Genomic DNA, 20,249 nt, shown 5'->3' with positions numbered 1-20,249 from the left:
CACGTGACCAAATCGCTGTGAAAATACAATCTCGCTGTGACGTCACCGAAACAGCACACTTATGAATAAATTTCGCATTGGTAAATATTCTCGATTCTTTTTTGCATTGTCGTGCTTGGTTGATATTCGAGGGGTCGTATTTTAAATGACTTGACACGAAATACTGTACGTGACTGGAGCGTGTCCAGATCAAGGATCCGTACCTTTCCTCGCACAACCCAGTTTAGTTAAACCCAGGGGTTGGTCGTTGGCAACCGAGCCTGAATGTTTTAAACCCTCACTAGTGCTCAGGTTTCCTCCTACATCTAATCACTCGTTAATTGCCCAATAACACCTTCGTATATCGAGGACCACAGGACCTGTGGGAGAATTCGGTGCTGGATCTTACCTTTGCTGCTTGTTTGTGGGTCCTCGAGCCTCGGAGTAATTCTTTCTCTTTCGATGAGTGAATACTGTGTGCGCTACAAGTTTAAATAATAATTGTTATTAAAATTACTAAATAATTTACAGTATGCCGGACCTCTTTATCCTTCACTATGGGAACCTCATTTGCCAGTAAAAATATGATAATTGGTTCTTTACCCTTCTATCTGGAAACAAAACTGACACCTTTTTACAAGGAGTCATGTTTGCATAGACCGCAATACCTGCAGTCATAATACAAACAAAAGAACATAACTCTGATAATGTGCACTGTCCTTAAAGTTGATTGATCCACACCCGAGACAGCTTTCCTTAGAGCCTAGTCTCATATGGGTTGGACCAGATGACGCCAAAAGGCGCACAACTCAAAGACATAACTCTTTATCCTTACTCAGAAAGCTGATTCGGCCAGTTTAGGTTTTTCTGTACTGCGTGGAGGGATACCACGTAGGGTTTTTTTTACGGAAGATAGTCCAATCTACATAGTCGATTTCTTTGGGCAGAATCAGAATCAGTATTTAGACTGTAAGAATCCGATGAGCTATGAAGCTCTTTTCTCAGGTGTCCAGTAGGGGTGGTTCAGCAAGTTACAATAAGAAACGATGCAAAAAACGATAGGAGTGCAAAATAGATGAAAGGATAAACTGAATGAAAATAAATAAACTATAGTAAATGTACGACTTTTCAACACTAAAATGCAAGCTTGAGCAAGATAGCAAGACAACAACAGTCCAAGATCACTCCATGGCAACACCCAGTCGCTCAATACATTGATTGGCACATTAAATATGAACCATCGATGCACGGGCGAGGATCAACGTGTTAGTGCTTGATACCTGCGTGAGCCGAGGGTAGAAATACTCGCCCGATCTTAGGGTGACAAGATGAGGATGACTTCACAAGGAAAGGTAGAGAGAGAGACAGTGATGTCGTCGGGGATGTCAAGACAAGATTGAAACGAGAGGAAATTCCACGTTTGCAGTACCGGTATGTTATGGATTTTTTTTTTTATTGAACAGACATTTGCCGAGGAAGATGCATGCATTTTTTTTAAAGAGTTGTTTTCACCTCAAGAAACCTCCCAGGATATCTCAATGTTGCTGAATTTAATATTGTCTGGGGTGGTGCTAAAAGTAATAAGAAATGTTCCTGGTAAAGTGTAAGAAAAAACGTGAATGAGTTTTTCTTTTCACGTTCAATCCTTCGCAAATTGAAGTGCTACAATAAAACAGCACTTAACGAATACCAGCAAATAATTAGTAGCTATTTACATGTTTGGCCATTTTAACCTTTCCAGCTACGCATCATAAACCTTGACAAAAATGACTTGTTGTGAAAACACAATTGATGCTTTAATAAAATCGCAATCACAAATATCACCATACTAAATTGTTGAATGTTTTATTCGAAAGCTCATTGCATGTTGTTTCATTTACGTACGTATGGCCTCAAGTGGTGTATATATATGTACCGTTCATTGTGCATTGAGCAGTTCTACTATACTGGTTTAATGGTGATGCGTGATATGAAATGGCAAACACCAGAATGCTGTCATTTAGCTATTCCCCTTCTCTTGCTATTCCTCCTTTGTTGAAGGAGCTCCATTTACATTGGTTTACTATATGGTCCATAGTTTTGGTTATATGCCCACAATCGCAATGTGGCTTTTGTCTTTAATGTTCCATTCATGATGAAGATGTGTGCACCAACCTAATGATGTTCTAGTACGGTTGATGGTTCCACCTTGTCTTCGAGGAATGTCAAAGCTAGGAGGTTTGATATTTGGGTCTAGGATGAGGTGTTTATTATGGATGCTAGCGTTGTTCCACTCTCTTCGCAAGCGTTATTTCAGAGCTGGATGATATTCTAGGATGGTGACAACCAAGAGCTGAACGTTGAGCTCTTGGTTGGTGAAGGGTTGGTTGGTGCTTGTCGTTGGCAAGAATGTTCTCCAGAACAGGGAGCCAGAGGGTTGGTGTCTGTTTCAGTGTTCCAGTTATGATGCACATTGCATTGTTTGTGTATATATCAGTCTTGTGGATCAGCTCCCAGACCAGGCTGGAGCACAATATATTGCCACTGAGTAGATCGATGAGAGGGTAGCAGTTCGCAGCACATAAGCTGAGAGCACCCTAGGTTGTTCCTGTACATTTATGCAGCAGGGCCATTCTTGATTTGGTCTTTTCACGGATTTGGCTCATGTGGGCCTTGAAGGAGAGGCTTCTGTCCTTGATAACCCCAAGATATTTTAGAGTAGTGTCACAGCACGCTGAGCTATCACATGACACATCAATGGTGGCATCTGCTGCTTGATTTTTGAGGTGGAAAGCATAAGTGGTTTTTGAGGGATTTCTTAGGAGTCTGCATGCAGTAACAAAAATATACCCCCAATGAAGTTTGATCAGCTGCTGAAGTATTAGCAATGTTTTGGGGGTTTGTGCCCTGTGCAGAAAGGACTATGTCACCTGCACAGGAACTTTCGAGATTATGTACATGGCAGGGCACTTACAGGTATGTTAAATCATTTCCGGTGTGAGTACTAAATCGTCCCAGTGCTAGTGAGGGAGGCTATTGTTTTTCACAATTATCTTGCGGCTGTATTTACCATTGAGAGGTGTACCCTGAAAGTACTGTTGCTGAGCTCCACATCGATTGTTTGTGGAGTAAACCAGCATCGGATGATATTGGGTATCTTCAGCAGGCGGCCATGAGGCCAAATGGTGTCAAAGGCAGCAGCAGAGAGGTCAATCATTGCTGTGCCGGTTTTCTATTGGTGCTGGAAACCATATTCTAATGGGGGCGGTGAAGGCAATGGATCTGTTTACAGTAGCTGCTACGGCCAGTTCGAAATCAAGCTTGTTCGGGAGCTAAATATAAACAATAAGGTAAAGGTGCAGTCCTGCAATTGCTTATTGAGACCATTGCTGGTGGAAGGGCCTCGATTATAAGGAGCTCTAGAGAGCCGTAAAACGTATTTTGGTCTATTTCTACACTGGACAGCAGTTAAGAACGAGTAAACGTGGACAACATTCAGAGGCAGTTGAATTTTTTGTTTTACTTCATTAGTGGCACCAATAACAGCATTCAAGTACATACAAGTGTGTATACGAATGTGTGTGTTTGTGTATCAGTGTGTGCGTGTATGCATGGGTGGTGGTGGTGCCACCCGAGTTAATTTCCAGTTCAAGGCCACCAACACCAGTGATGATATCTGAACTGGTCCTGGACCTCCCCTCGGTCGACTTGGCCTCAAATGAGTCCCTGGTGTTGTGCGTAAATGTCAGTTTTGGAGAGAAAGGGCATGGTGTTTGCCACCCACCCCCTTGTGTTCCATGCCAGCCTTCCACAGCACTTTTCCCCAACAGTCTGTGTATCTGTATATAGTTTAATCTCACGGCTGTATGTTTTGGGCATGAAGAAGACGTAAACTTTGGTTGTTTCTTGTCCATTTCAGGAAGGTGTCAGGTCAATGTCTTCATGAGCAACGTTTCCAATGGTGACCAAAGATTTCGGAAGTCTTTTATTCATTTTACTTTGGGCTTTTTCGAGTTCATATTGAAATGTATTCATGTTGCGACACACAGTCCTGATCTTTTTGCAGGTGGGCCATGACAGGTCCTTTGAAAAAAACAAAAGCAAGATTTTTTTTTAAGTAGCTGTGTTCTATCTATAGCTGGATGAAAACCTCCAAGATGCTGTCTCCATCCCACAGGATTCCATGCTACCACAATCAGTGAATACAATTACATTTAATGATCTATGCTTGCTGCCACTAGAGAAAGCTCTCGAGGGCAATTTGTCTATTCTTCCACACTGACTAGATGTGTTGAAAGAGTTTGATCGACTGTGGTTTGCCCATTTTTCAAGTAAACTTTGCATTTCATGTGCAATGGGATAACCATTACACAATGGCAGCTCCTCCTCATAGCAGGTCATGTCAAGAGCCAATGGATATCCTGCTCAAATGAGCATGAAAGCAGGGATATAAATTACACATTCCTATAGGATGTGATTGTCTGTTCATAGAACAACCACTGTTGATTTCCTCACAAAGTGATACCTATTTAATTAAACCCGGAGGGATGATGGGCTGACTCAACCACCATCCAGGATTTGAATTCGCAACTTCCATTTGTGAGCCATTCACGCTAAGCCTCCTAACTGGTCTTTAATCAGAAGCCAGGATTTGTTTTACTCAGACTAATTGCATCGGTGATGATGAGCAGTCCCCTTACCTTTCGGGATTGCAGCCACAGCCAGACTTGCACGAAAAGCAAGATGACGTTGACGATGTCATCGGGGTGGATGATCTTGGCATAATCTGATGCGGTCTGAAAACAAGACATTTACATTTCAGAGATTAGTTCATTGAAGGATTGGTCCATTATTTTAATTAACACTTTTTTTCCTTCTAGACCTTGGGAATTATGTGCATGCAGGCACAAATGTAAGGGTTTGTGTCGAGTCCGGACTTTCCTCACAATTCAAGACCACATCTAAAGTATGTCAATGATGCATGCTTGGCCGGCACCACTTCATTGGCATGGACTACGTTGATGATCCAGCCTTGTTTGTTGAGAAGCATATAACTTTCACAACAGTTCTCCAATATGTCCACAACAATGCAACAAACATGGGAATAACTGTTTCATGGCAGAAAATCAAAAGTCCAGAACTTGGGCTCCGTACCTGCAGAAGCACCCTGCATAATCAAAGGCAAAACAGTGTCTACCTGGGATCTGCACAGACCACTGATGGCCTATGTAGACCTGATTTCATGTACTAGATCGGCCTGGCCTCTTGAATAATGAATGGTCTGAACTGCATTTGATCTCAGAAACGGTTAAGTCTGGGCACCAACTTGAGAGTCTACCAGTGCTCTGTTTTGTCAGCTTTGTTATATGCTGCGGAGGCCTGGAGATTGCTTCAAACTGATTTGGATCGGCAGCAGTCTTTTCACATGCCATGCCCAAAAGACACCTTTTTGGCATCCAACGATTCAACTTCGTCAGAAATGTCACTGTTGCATCTGCAACCGGTCTCCTAGCAATCAAGAGCTTAGTTCGAGGTTCTCACTTTTTGGACAGGTCGCCTGTCTTGATGCGCAAATTTCAGCAACAAATTGCCTACTTCAGTTGGCCGCTATTGTTCGAAGTGGGCTGCGACCCTCAAAGGAATGATGCAGATCAAACAAATTACTCGAGACACCGGTTTGGCAACAAGATAAATTTTCGTGAATGCTGTCGCAAGAGGTCACACGTATGGCATAATGGTCCGTCGCTGACTATTCGTGATGAACAAATGAATATCCAAGATAGCATCACTGCGTCTCAAGACTTATTTCTGGAAGAACCCTGCAAAATATCGTAGTACAGGGGGCAACGATTGCCATGAGTTTCCCACTTAAATATTTGACGAGTGATTCAAAACATTTGAGGAGTTTGGACCATGAAGGCCACACAATGGCCTCATCTTCTTAAAATGACCTTATTTTACGTCCACTGTGAATTGGACGGCACATACTCTAGGTTACAGGGTATCCTGCTAGACTGTTACTGGGCATCTCTGCAGGCGGCGAAAGTACTGCCGCTGGGCCATGCCACCGCCGTTATGGTATTCAACTCTTGCTGAACGAGGGTAGTCTGTACTTAAACAAGGCTAGCTTCTTTGGTTCACGGGGAATCTTACTTTAGCTCTTTTCTAGGCCAGTGTGTTTTGCTTATGCCAGTGCCCCACAAGATGACACACAATAGTAAGGTTAATTTTATAGTTATTCCTTCCTATACAGTTTACAAGATATTTAGGCAACACTGTTCTTTTGAAATTAAGGTCCTGGGTAAAATTCAGATCAATACACGTCTAGCTACACATGTTCAGCCTTTCTGTAAATTCACTGTTGGATGATAGCCACACCACACTGGAGGTTACCTGACCATATTTCATTGTACTGTGGGAGCATAGAATCACAGTCAACAATAGATGTTACTGCAGTGCCCTCTGCTAACCACCACATAACCCCGGAATTGCCTATGACAATCCGGTATGCGTGGTGGTCACCCATCGAAGCACTATCCAGGCTCAACCCTATTTAGCTTCCAATATTTGATGAAATCTTGATCATTCTGGGCAATTTGTGATCTCTACTTAAAATCGAATCTCACATCACTTGATGCGAGACGACATCTACATTGGACCCTGCTCATCCCTAAAATCTGCATTGGCAAATCTGCGCTGTACTTAATACATTAACCCCATTGTTAAACCCAAGAAACAGAAAATGTCCTAATTTCCTTTTAACTATCCCAAGAACAGGAAACGTTGACAAAGCCTTTGCTATTGCAGCAACAAAGTTTTGCAGCAACCTTGTTTCCACCCTTAACATCCTAAATCTTCATTCAAAAAATATTATCGAGCAGAAGATTAGTTCTGGATACTCCACTGCATTTACAAACGCGATTCATAACTTTAATCCTTACCCACGTATTCTTTGTTACATTTTAATGCACACTTTTATTGAGGGACGCTGTGTTGTTCTTGGGCTATGTTTGCTTTTGTTTTGCTGCCTTGCCCAAGCTTGTAAATGTTTTACATTGTCGCACTTTGTTTTACATTCGAGGGGTTGCATATTAAATGTCACCTGACACGAATTACTGTAGCGAAACATGGCAGCCGCGTGGATCTCCCCCCCCCACGTCACTCCCCTCTGATTCACAAAGTATTTTACTGTTCCACAATCGCGTATTACGACTGTACAATAAATTGCAAGTACTGTGTTAACGTTATCAGAATATTTACTTATACTGGAGGGAACCGATGAGCTATGAAGCTCTTCTTTTTGAACATGTCCAATACGTAGCCAACCGTGTTAATCGGAGGTGCATCATTATAGCTACGGATACATCATACCATATACTATTAATTAATTTATGTATTGATATTTTCACTTGTGTTTAGTTGATATTTGCACTCATTGATATGTATCCATTTATTTACATTTGCATCCATTCATTTACATGCGCATATATTTGCATTCATCATTGTTCAAGGTAAGTGAAACAATACAGTAATACTACTATACAATATACAGTACGTGTCTGTATTAATTAATATATACGTAGTTTATACGTGTTTGTTGAAATGTGATGTGTATGTTGTAGCGGTTGTGTGCTCGCCTGTGATTAATCACACGCACTGTGTAATTGTGCACTCTGGCATATGGGAACCTAAGACACAATTTGCATAGATAACCAGGTGCGTTTTATTATTATCTCCGATATTAATATATAACTTAAATTAATATTACTTGGAACTCGGCAGTGTCAATTGACTGTCGGTTGAGTTATTGGTGGGAATGGAAAATATGCACAATAAACGACTTTCGAATCGATAAAGTTGATTTCAATATATTCTTTGGGTCTTGCGGTAAAGTCACGTAGATACGTTCAAAGAAAATAACAAAAATAACAAAAAACCAAGATGTTTCGATCGCAACGCAAGCGGTCGTCATCAGGCTGAAAAAAAGAGAGGAAAGCTGCTGAGGCAGACTGTTTTAAAGGTTTGAAATGGGTGTAGCCCAAAGGGTAATAAACGAAGTGGGCGGGGCTCTTGATGTTAATGTGAGAAATTAGCATGTTAATGGCAGATCAGAGGGCGACGTCCACGAGAAGCGCGCAGAGGTGGCTATGTTAATGTGAGATAAATTAGCATGTTAATTTAAGATTTGATGACGACCTCCACGACTAGCGAGCAGAGGTGGCTATGTTAATGTAAGAGAGATTAGCATGTTAATGGCAGACCCGAGGACGACCTCCACGACGAGCGCGCGGAGGTGGTTATGTTAATGTGAGAGAAATTAGCATATAATGTAAGATCGCAGAGCCGCAGCCACGTCGGCGCAAGAGGTGGCTGAGACATTTTTAAATCAGAAAGCCGCAAATATCTAACATCGGAAGGTAGGATGGAAACATCACAGCCAATTATGACTTAAACTGGTTAATAGCATCCTTCCAATGATTGCTCAGTTTGTACCCATCTTCTCGGTTGAAATTGTGGCTGTGTCTATAAATATGGATGGCTTCATGAACGAATCTTTTTTTTGTAATAGTTTTATAACATTTGGTCTTATTGTAATTGCGTTGCGCTCTTCATTGGGAAGGTACAACATGAAAGAATAATTGTTGAATGTTTATTGTCAGTATAATATAATTTCTCTAATTTACATTTTGTTAATGCAATTTCATTTAAAAATTAATTATTGTATAAGTACGTGCTGTCTTGTTGATGTATTAGCTGGGGCTGTAGGAGGTGCTACAGATGGTTTGGGCAGATGTTGGATGTTAGATATTAAAATGTTTCTGGTTAAATGTTTATAAAATAATATGTATGTTAAATGTTGTTAAATATGAAAAGTGGCTTTTATCACAATTGAGATTTGGGCTGTCTTCTGCACCGAACAATTCAGCTGCAGTGTTGTGACTTGGATGGCATGTCCATACCTGTCAACCCCTTATCAGTGCCTACCTTATTACAAACCAAATATCAACGTTCATTCTACAAAGTCCCATAACAAGGGAGAAACACAAACAAATAGACAAAAACATGTTTTGCCGGCATTGAAACAGCTGTACGCCGTATGGACCTGAACACTCAATTTTCCTGTACAAGAATATGGGTAACCCGTATAGGTTGATAGCTATGTATCTCTGATCGCTATTGCAGATATGCAATTTCCCCTTATGAAGATGACCTTTTAAATTAAGTTTTTCCTTTTCACGAACCCCCTGGTGTTCAGCTGCTCAAGGTCTCTAAACTTTATTATTTGTATTGTTTTCTATTTAGCTAACCTGTACCCCCCCCCACTCGAAAGGATTCACGACAGGAGGAGAGGGGGCAGGGTGCACCGGCTACATATGATTATATTCCCTTACCCTGTTTTTGTCATAAGCTTTACGTATTAATATTAAATGGCCTTTTGTTTGCAGAGGTTCACTGTTCAAGCCCAGTGCCTCCCCTGGTTAATACTGCAGGTGTACTGTGCCACAATCTGTGCCATCTGCTTCACATTCGACACTAAAGATCCAGTTATTGTTTTGTTAAAAAAACGTAGGCCCTGTTTGTAAATGTCTCAATTTGACAAATATAACAAATATACCGGCAAAATACTTAATTTGCTAAAACTACATAGCAACATGTATTCCTACTGTTCAGACAATAGTCGTCTGTGGAACATAGTACCTCTGTGATATCCTTGCCTACATGATTGGAGCAATTACTAAATGTACTTACGATTGAATTTGACTTGCTAATTAAACAAACATTGTTGTTTTTCTTATCAAGTAATATCTTCTGCAAAACATTAATTACTTATGTTTTCCCTGTGAGTAGGATGTGTTTTGGCAGGTTGCATACATTTATATTCTTTTTAACTTTTATTTAAATAAGCAACACTTAATAGAACAGATAAGGGATTTAGTATATACATGTTTAGCATTTTCGATACTGTAATTGCATACAAAAAATTGTGCTTTAGCTGTTTGCCGTGCATATACAAGTATCTAAAATGAAGAAGGCTGCACAAGTGGGCTCAAGATACATTTGCACATGGGGTTTCTGGTGGGGAGCCATGTGATTGGAGGTGATGCCATGTGCAATACTTGGCCTTGTAGAACCTACCACAGAAACAGCGAATATATTATTTTTATAAGTTCTTTGGTATGCCAGGCACTGCATGGGGTTCAAAGAGTGATGAATGTGCCAATGACTGACTTCAACAAAACTGGTTTTAAGGAAAGTTTTAAACCTAGCTTTCTTACTCAAAGCATGGAGTGTCATTCATCTCCTATAGAGCCCTGATCTAGTAGTGGGACCAATGTTATTCTTAGGACCAACCCTTGTTGACATAGTGGTACTCACCACAGAGTCGTATTCTATAGGCGCCTAAATGCTGAGTAAATCAAGTGCACTCAACCACACCACATTACGAATGTCTCATGATGGGTGGCACCACACAGCCAGTGCCTTCTCATGCCACTCACAGAAGTGTCAACTCAGTGTGAGCAATTTGTAATGCAACTTTTTGTTTTAATCTCTCCTGTAGAGTTTACTTATCATCATTGAATGATAATTTCAAAGGTCAAACTAAGCGAGCCACTGTTTAAATGGCAATTGTAAAAGGTGCGTGTAGGAGAAACTTCAAAATAAGGCGGAAGCCAAAAAGCCTGAAGAAGTTTGACTGCAGTCGAGTCACTTGACCTTACTACTCTTGAATACAAATTCAAGTTTCTCTTGGTCGTAAAATATGATTTTTCTACTTCTGAGAATGAGTGTGTACAAGTGTGGGTTTGTGTGAGAGGTAGGAATGTCGTGATTAGTACACGGTTTCAGCCAGTTTCAGTCACCTGGGTTCTATTCCCACCCATGCACATCAGTGATAAGTGGGATATGAGCATGTCTTGGGATTTCCTTAGGTTGGTTAAGCCTTAATGAGAAGCCAGCAGAGGGGAGACAAAGGTGGCAGGGTGTGGTAGTGATCATTATATACATTGAGTGTTGCAAGTTTTACATTGAGCAAATATGTGTAGTGGATTCAATTGAGTCGCAGACTTTCTCTCTGGAGACAACACATTTATTTTCACCAACATGTAACACAAAAGGGTTACTGCCCTTTTACCAGATAACCTATGGTGGTGGACCACCAGGCTAACTACGCTAATCACACTGTGAGTTAGCTACTACGAACGGGACCCTGGCTTGGGTCCTTGCCACGTGTTGGTGACTTCTTCTTCGACGACGTAGAATGTAGATAGTAGATCTTCAGATGACAGTAGAAACGGTCCCTGTGGGAACCCCACTTATATGCTCCCGGCCACACCCACCTTCGAGAGAGCTCTGGCTCTCTCTCGACCTTTCCCGTCAGATCTTACCCAGTCACGTGACCACCCCCTAGCCCCCACTTGTGGCCCCCTGTGTAGATCTTACTTGTCACGTGACTTCCAGGGTCAACCAGAGTGCCATGGCCTAGGGTAACCTCTTCCCATGGCTGACACTCCCACACTCCCTCCTGTAGGAGTCAGCACTGCACGCCACGCATGGTGCCACTGCGCTATCCCAGCGCTCACCGAGCCGCCGCGAGGGCTGGTACTGCACCCACCTACGGGGTATCCGCGATGACAATGCATCGCACGCCATGCCTCGCTAGAGCCGGCATTACTCAGTGACATTCACGATGTTGCCACATACGTGATGTCCGTGATGTGAGTACATCGCACGCAGTGCCCCTCTAGGGCTGGCACCATACAGTGATATCCGTGATGTCACTACATATGTAATACGTTCTAGATTTGAAACTTTCGTGACTGCAAGGATCCATACTCTTTAGTTTTTTCGGTAAAGTCACGTAGGTTAAAAATAAAAAATTAAATCACGACGTTTCGGAGGCAACACAAGCCTCCGTCTTCAGGTGGAACCGTCACAGCAAAATTACTGTATCAAGTGAAGAGAGCTCTAAGAGACGCGACCTTATATACTGGTTAAGGGGAGGAGCCAGGATGGGCCGTTGGGGGGGGGGGTTATAAGCTGGTGAGGTGGACGACCAGTGCTGCAACTGCGACTATGCCTGGAGCTGCAGCCGAGGTCTTGTGATGTAGATGGCGTAAGTAGATAAGCGAGCAAGGATTATGCCGCCTTTTGTTTTGCATGCCAGTGGGTTGCAGGCAAGCAGTGTGTGAAAAGCTAAACAACTACTATGGTTGTACAATTATAAGGCAGCTAGAGTTTGGCTCGGTTGATGACATCTTTCCAATGATTGCTTAGTTTCAAACCATCCTCTCGGTTGAAGTTGTGTCTATGTTTGTATATCTGGATCGCTTCATGGACAAATCTTTGGTAGTAACCGGGAGGTTTGCAGAGTACTTCGGTATTGGAGAAAACAATATCATGAGAACCCGCTGTGTTGAAACAATGATTGAGTTGTACCTGTGGTGACTGCTATATCGGGGAGACGAAATTACATATTTCTGACCGAATTCGCGAGCACAAATCAGATTTGAAACACGGCATAACTAATTATTCGGCCAGAGCTGATCATTGTTTCAACACAGCGGGTTCTCATGATATCGTTTTCTCCGATAACAAAGTACTCTGCAAACTTCCCGGTTACTACCAAAGATTTTTCCATGAAGCCATCCAGATATACAAACATAGACACAACTTCAACTGAGAAGATGGTTTTAAACTAAGCAATCATTGGAAAGATGTCATCAACCAAGCCAAACTCTAGTTGCCTTATTATTGTACAGCCATAGTAGTTTTTTAGCTTTTCACACACTGCTTGCCTGCAACCCACCGGCGGGCATAATAAAAGGCGGCGTAATCCTTGCTCGCTTATCTACTTACGCCATTTACATCACAAGGCCTCGGCTGCAGCTCCAGGCGTAGTCACAGTTGCAGCACTGGTCGTCACCTCACCAGCTTATAACCCCCCCCACGGCCCATCCTGGCTCCTCCCCCCTCCTCTTAACCAATATATAAGGTCGTGTCTGTTAGAGCTCTCTTCACTTGATACAGTAATTTTGCTGCGATGGTTCCACCTGAAGATGGAGGCTTGTGTTGCCTCCGAAACGTCGTGATTTAATTTTTTCTTTTTCTTTTTAACCTACGTGACTTTACCGAAAAAACCAAAGAGTATATGTAATACGCTTGATTAAGTGACCCCAACCATATGAAATTGGATGACATTTAACACTTTTTCTTTGGGTTTGTATCATTGTTTCCCAACCACAGCTGTCAAAATGTGCAATTTGTCAGCATTTAATTAATCAATTATTCATACAAACACATTGATGGGTAATAGTGCTCCTCATCAATAATTTAGCAACAAATATTGATAGACAATCATGTTCCCAAGGTGACTCATGAAAGGTTTAATCAGATATAGTGTATTCTATGAGGAAGACCTAAAAGCAGATTGTGGGTTTGGATATTGATTGCAAGGGCTACAGAAAGATATGGCAGTAGGAAGTGATGGCAAGATGTGATGGCATCCACTGAATTGACACCAGTGACCACATGTCCTTGAAAACATATTTTTTCCCTATTTAATTAAAATGTAACAATCTCAGATGTGGTGAGTTGACTTGGAAGACTAAGAGTGGCATCTCTGGGATCCTGGGTTCAATTGTATGCAATCGTCAATGATTAAACCCTAGTTCTCAAATATAAAAATTAACTCTCAACCCAGTAAAAAAGTAAGTGCCCTTAAAACTCCCATCGTGATTATATGTTTACTTAATGTTCCATTTTTAACTTTGGAGACTAAACAAATTATGTGATTGCTATGCATAAAACATCTCTATACCAGAGGCAAGAGACCATATGGATCACCTAGTGTGTATGAGAGGCAATGCAATTAATCTCAGAAGTAGTTAAGTGATATCACCTTTCAACCATTGATAATAACATGCACTTCATTCTAACGGTGCCTAAATTTAATGTATTAGTATCGTGATATGATTGATGTCATGATTAGAATATACAATATAAAGCTATGTAAAACTGAAGTGTCGAGTTGGAAAAATATCACACTGCGTGTATTTGCATCATCATTGAAATTAACCACCTTGCTACAAAACCATTATTATTGCTTTAAAGTATAACTGATGCTGCAAAGAAACTGACGCAAGTCAGTAATGTTTCTTTAAAAAATTTAATAATTTACTCTACTCAAAGGAATCCAGGTGAAATGTGGAAATACTCATAACTGGTAAGTTATAGATAAAATGCCTCCCTGTTGAAATAAGAAATGGGATGGCACTATTATTGACTTCTGGAAATTGCACATTCCTTTGTAATGGACCAGTCTATCCATATAATGATCACTTTGACTTTCTCACACCTCCAGTTAGCACAGTTGGCTAGGTACGGTATGAAATAAGTTAAACCTACGAACATACTTCCCATAACGTGGCATTCAGTTGAGCAACCCTGGAGATATTTTATATCTGATAAACTATAAAACTTGTACAGGCACTTTATTTTACATTGTTAGTGTTAGCATAACGATATTGTGCTCAATACAAATAGGACTTGGGATTAAAGTACACTTTTAAAGGACACATTGATCAATGCCTTTTAAATGTTTATGCCACAGGCGACTTTGTTTAATGATTAGTAATTACTAGCGGTGAGTACCCGGCGTTGCCCGGGCGAAAAAGGCAGACACATGTAGTTACACACGCAAATCCATTGATACACAAAAATAGAGTTACACGCACAAATGGATTCGCACATACATACATAGACTGAACAACAACCGCCATTCGCCACTAAGTGGCGGTGACGTCACAACAACGCTTGTGCCAGGCTATGTGCACCTTGAGGCCATGTGAAGTGTCGAACACCCGCTGGCAAGAGGTCACGGGGCAAACCCAGATGGCACAGGTCGACTGACTGAGACGACTGGCTGATGCAGCACCTGTGGCCCCTACTGTGGCAACTTTCTGTGCTTTAGTCACCCGGCGCTCCGCTTGTTGTTGTGAGCGTCGCTCCTCTGCCCTCCATTGTTGTTGGAGGGTGACTGCCTCCAACTGGCCAGTAGCGTCTTTCAGGAGCCTCCTCCACAGTGGCTGATCTTGACACGGCTGGAACCAGTCATCCGCAAGTGGACTCAGCTCCAAGTCTTCCTGTAGCACATAACTCCATGTCTTCTCCAGCCCGTGTCGCACCCATTTAGCCCCCTCGATCCGGCAGAACAAAAGCTGTTTAGGCATGCGGTGGCTGGCCATGCGGGCTACATGACTCAGGCAACGCAGCCTTGCCTGCCGGAGGTCACCGATGGCACTTTGTCAACATCTTTCAAGGATTTGTGAGCTCCTCACACAATGCAGCCTGTTTAAAGCCAGGATGGATCATAGGCAGGCCAGCCTAAATGTTTCTAACCGGCGAAGATGTTCCATTAGGGGGGTCCAAGTTTCGCAAGCGTAGAGAAGGGAGGGAATGACCGTGGCCGAGAACACCTGAAGCTTCGTACGGAGTGATAGACCAGGTAGCTTCCACACAGCGTTACGCAGCCAATGAAAAGATACTGCAGCTCGACTGATTCAGAGTGAGACCTCTGCTGTTAAACCGGTGCCGGTCATTAGCACACTGCCCAGGGAAACTCTCCACTGTCTCCCCAACTGGCCCATCACCAATTGGGAGTTGTGGGGCTGGAGTGTCCGATGGTACAAAATAGCCAGGCAGGTGCTTATCTTTGGTTGGGCTGATGGTAAGGCCTCACCTGTTGGTGGCAAGCTCCAGGTTCAGCAGCAGCACCTAGAACTCCTCCTCCGAGTGAGCAGCAATTAGCAGATCATTGGCATACATAACGTGGTTGAGCAATAGGGAGCCATCCCTTGACCGCACCCGGGCATCGATCAGCCTACCATTGTATCTGTAGCAGATGGGAATTCTTCCGGTACAGGCATTGAAGGCTCGATGAACTACGTGGTCCAATGTGGGAGCCAGAAGACATCCCTGTTGCACCCCAAGGTGTAAAGGGAATGGCTCTGACGCACGGCCACGTAGTTAAGACGCGGGCCCGCTCACCATCATGAAGGTCCTTAAGGATGGTGATGAGTGGGTTCGGGACTCGGAAAGCACGAAGAGCCACCCAGAGGCCAGGCCTACTGATGGTATCATAGGCCTTGAGCAGGTCAATAAAGCACACGCATGGACTAATATGCACACATGGACCTACAGACACGCAAAGAAATGGAGTTACACTGACTAACATGGAGGCATGCACACAGACACTAACACACATGCACATGGACTGAGACACACACACACACATATGGACTGACACACACATAGAAATGTACTTGAGATACGCACACATGGAGTTACACACACATATCGACGTACACACATACAGCGACACACACACACACACACACCGACTCGCACACAGCAATACGTGGACTAAAACACACATTGACGTAAACACACATTTGTACTCATACACACACATATGGACTAAGACACACACACATGAACTTACACATACATAGACTGACACACACATAGCCCTACACACACATACACATATGGACTGTGACACACGGATATCTACTTTAGATACACAGACATGGATTAACACACATATGGACTCACACACAGACGCATTGACTTACACACACACATCGAGTGACACACACATGTATAGACTTACACACACATGTGGACTAACACACACATATGGACTGACATACACATCGACGTAAATGCACACAGATCGACTGACACACACACATGGACTAACACACACACATAAACACTTTGACGTTGTCCATTCGAAAAAGACACCCACATGGACACGCATGGCTCTACACGCACACACATATGGACTCAAAGACACACACATGGACTCACACACACACATCGATGGGCACAACAATCCCCGATGATGGCACAGCTATCAGTATCGCAGTACTACGTATGAGTAAATAGCGTGACGTGAGCGATGGAAACAACAGAAATGCATTGAAGAAATAAGCAGAAATCACAGACTGGCAGTAGACCGTGACAGCGTTATAAAAGCGCAGCAAAAAAAGGGGAAATTGAGCAACCCAAAAATCCAAAAAGTGTTTTGTGTACACAAACATAATTATTGTAACATGTCAACTTTTTTCATAATGGTAAACAATGAACCTGAGTTGTTATCTTCACAAAAACATAATTATTGTACATCTGTGAACTTGTTTCATAATGCTGAACAATGAAGTTGAGTATTAATCAGCACACAAACATTATTATTGTAATGTTTGTCAACTAATGTGTTTAACAATAGTAAACAATGGGCTTGAGTTAGCGTAAGAAGCTTGGAAATTTGTACTTACCAAAGGCATGTTGAGGCCTTGTGTCATGCGTAATCCCCGTCCTGGCCTACATTGGCGAGGCGGCGGAGTTGACACGTTGGCAGGCTAGGGGCTGGGCCGCTACCCCCCCCCAGCATCCCACGCCCGTGCAAGAATAATGGTATGTAAGCAGTAAAAGATTATTATCTAGGGAGTCTGTAGTATAAACTGGACACATCGTGTTGGGGGGGGGAAGAGGACATGACACTGTGAAGAAATATCCGCAGCGTCATGTGTGTATGTGTTGGCTTTAAACGCGTAAAAGAAAATGTCCCCCGTGATCTCGAGTGAACGCTGCAAGTTGGTAGGGTCCGTCCCCCCCCCACGTAATTGTCGTCAGTTGGTACGGTCGATGTTGCGCAATAAGTAAATAATGAATAATAGAAACGGCACAAATGTGTTAATTAAACTACTTTAAAGTTTACAGATGGGAAAACGGAATAGCCTATTCCCACCACGGGGCTTAGGGCGTGCCGGCTGGCAAATTATTTCGGTCTTAAACCCCACCGTCCGAGAGCCAAATCCCCCGCAAGCGCGAGCGCGCGGAGACTTTTATATATAAGATAATAATAATATAATATAATAATAATAAAGAAGATGAAGTATTCATCAAGAGCTCTGCTTCGTGGCATTGCAAGATTCGCATCGGGATAACACATTGTCAGCCATTTGAAGGTGATTGTGCTGAAGTTATCTTCAGGAGGAACTAATGAGTAATGAAAGGTACATGTTTATTAAACACGTGCTGATTAGTTTTGATTATAAACAGTGCAATCTGCACAAGTGCTGGGAGCATGAGCGTAACCGTGCAGCTTACAGCAAGACATGAGATGAATGTTTCCATCTTGAATTCACAAAGCAAATTCTAGCCATGATAGCTCCCATCAGACAATGCGACAGCCCTCCGTAAAAGTCAAAACAGACGAGCAGACAGCATGGCTTTTTCATATGTCAGTCTCTCCACACGCAGTGCCACATACAGTACAGTGCTTGTTCTTTTCACACAACCCATCGGCGCTATGGCCTGGGAGTTCGTAAATTCAGCATCGTTGTGCAGTGTCTCATTAGCAGTCAGGCTTGCTTGAATCAATGGTGGTGAGCTGCGAGATGTTACCGCAAAGTACGGTTCCACGAACTATGGGCAGGTTTCCGCAAAGTAATACAAACTATGGACTGATTCCCGCAAAAACCCATAAAACTAGGGACATGCTACCATAAAGTACGACGAACTATGGACAGGTTACTGCAAAGTACCACTAACTAGGGACAGTTTACCACAAAGTGTCACAATCTACGGACAGTTTACCGCAAAGCACAACAAACTATGGACAGGTTACCGCAACCACCAGACAACTCCCAACGCCCTCGCCTCCGCCCCACGCACCACCCACGTAGCCCCACCCCCCCGGAATTCTCCATCTCCAGGAGATCTACGTTCTCTCAGCCGCGATGTTGGGCACTAGTCAATTGAATAACAAGTAAAAACATGTCATTTTTAAATGCTATGCATTGCATAAAAATTGCATTGTATTTAAGTGGCCAGTATGTGTTGCATTGTAAAAAAAATTGGTCAAGAATATGCATTTCATTTCTCTAGAGCGAGATTATTAATTTCAGTGTAAAAACAGTAGGCTCGCAACATCCCTCACGCTATGTGTACTTAAACCACGCACTTAACTGGGCTAGATCATAGTACTAAGTTAAAAATTGGTGGAAAATAACAGTAAAAAGTCAGTGTCATCAATTTTAACATTTCCTTAACTCCTTACCACTAATGTAGCAGTTCAAAGTTCTACAATTTTTGCTCAAACCTTTAGTGGTGATTCATTATAATTAATTTGAAATGGCTTTCTGCCACTTAATGGCTTCTGGAATTGAAATTCTTCCAATTTACTTTAATGAGCAAGGTAATTTTTACTAGGTGTTAATTTAAAAAAAGAGGACATTCACAGGCTGTAAAAAAAGTTATCATCGAACACTTGTAGTGGCCTCTAAGTGTTGCCAGTTAAGAGTAATATCTGTAATGGCCCCCGACTGCAAATACTGTACAAGCGAAGTGCCTGCCAAGTGGTAGATATTCATCATCCCCAAAGGAACAGCGAGATGAGTTTGACCCCAACAGAAATTTGATCTAAAAAAACGTGCAATGCTTAATTGCTCACTATACCCACACCACCACTTGGCTGTATATTAAAGTAGAACATGTATAGTGAGTTTAACTCAGTCGCAGACGTACTCTTGGAGGCAACACATTTATTTAACACCAACACACGGGGTAACTGCCCCTTAACCGAATGACAACCTATGGTGGTGACCACCAGACTAACTACACCAGTAACTCCACTAATTACAACGTAACGAGCTACTACGGACCACAGCTCGGGTCCAGGTCTACGTGTTGGAGACTCGGAGAATGTAGAACGTAGACGAAGGTTTCTTCAGGATGAACAAAAACGCCGGCCCCTCTGGGGGACCCGGCTTATATTCTCTGCAGCGTGGCTGGCTCCGCCCTTGGCCACGACCACCTTCCAGATTTCCTCGAGCAGGATCTGGACCCTGACCTCGTGACCACCCCTAGCCCCCACTTGGGGCCCCTTTGTTGACTTAACCGGCCACGTGTCCTCTCTGGTCAACCAGAGTGCCATGGCCTCGAGTAACCTCATTCCTACAGGTGGCACTCCCACACCCTATCCTGTAAGGCTGGCACTGCACGCCAAGTGTGGTGCCATCTAGCGCTATCAATCAGCGCTCACCGGGCCCCTCTAGGGCCGGTACTACACCCACACTATTGTGGTATCCGCGATGTTGTTACACCGCACGCCGTGCCTCTCTAGAGCTGGCACTGCACGTTGGCATGCCGCGATGTCACTACAAATGTGTAGTGACATCGCGGGATGTCACTGTGTAGATGCGGCCCTAGAGAGGCACGGGGTG

General features: G+C 43.0%; 1 long non-coding RNA gene across 1 annotated transcript; it reads right to left on the bottom strand.

The window, feature by feature from the left end:
- Positions 1-3,452: 3,452 nt before the first annotated feature.
- LOC144728511 (uncharacterized) lies at positions 3,453-17,635 on the bottom strand. The gene is made up of 3 exons (XR_013587529.1): positions 17,298-17,635; positions 4,659-4,754; positions 3,453-4,041 (listed from the first exon to the last, which is right to left on the bottom strand). It is a non-coding gene; the product is annotated as an uncharacterized LOC144728511 (long non-coding RNA).
- Between the last annotated feature and the right edge of the window lie 2,614 nt (positions 17,636-20,249).

Source organism: Lampetra planeri, chromosome 29, assembly GCF_965212315.1.
Source record: "Lampetra planeri chromosome 29, kcLamPlan1.2.h2, whole genome shotgun sequence".
In the NCBI taxonomy this organism is placed as follows: Eukaryota; Metazoa; Chordata; class Hyperoartia; order Petromyzontiformes; family Petromyzontidae; genus Lampetra; species Lampetra planeri.
Note: the sequence above shows the minus strand (reverse complement) of the source record. Positions and strands in the feature narration are given on the sequence as shown.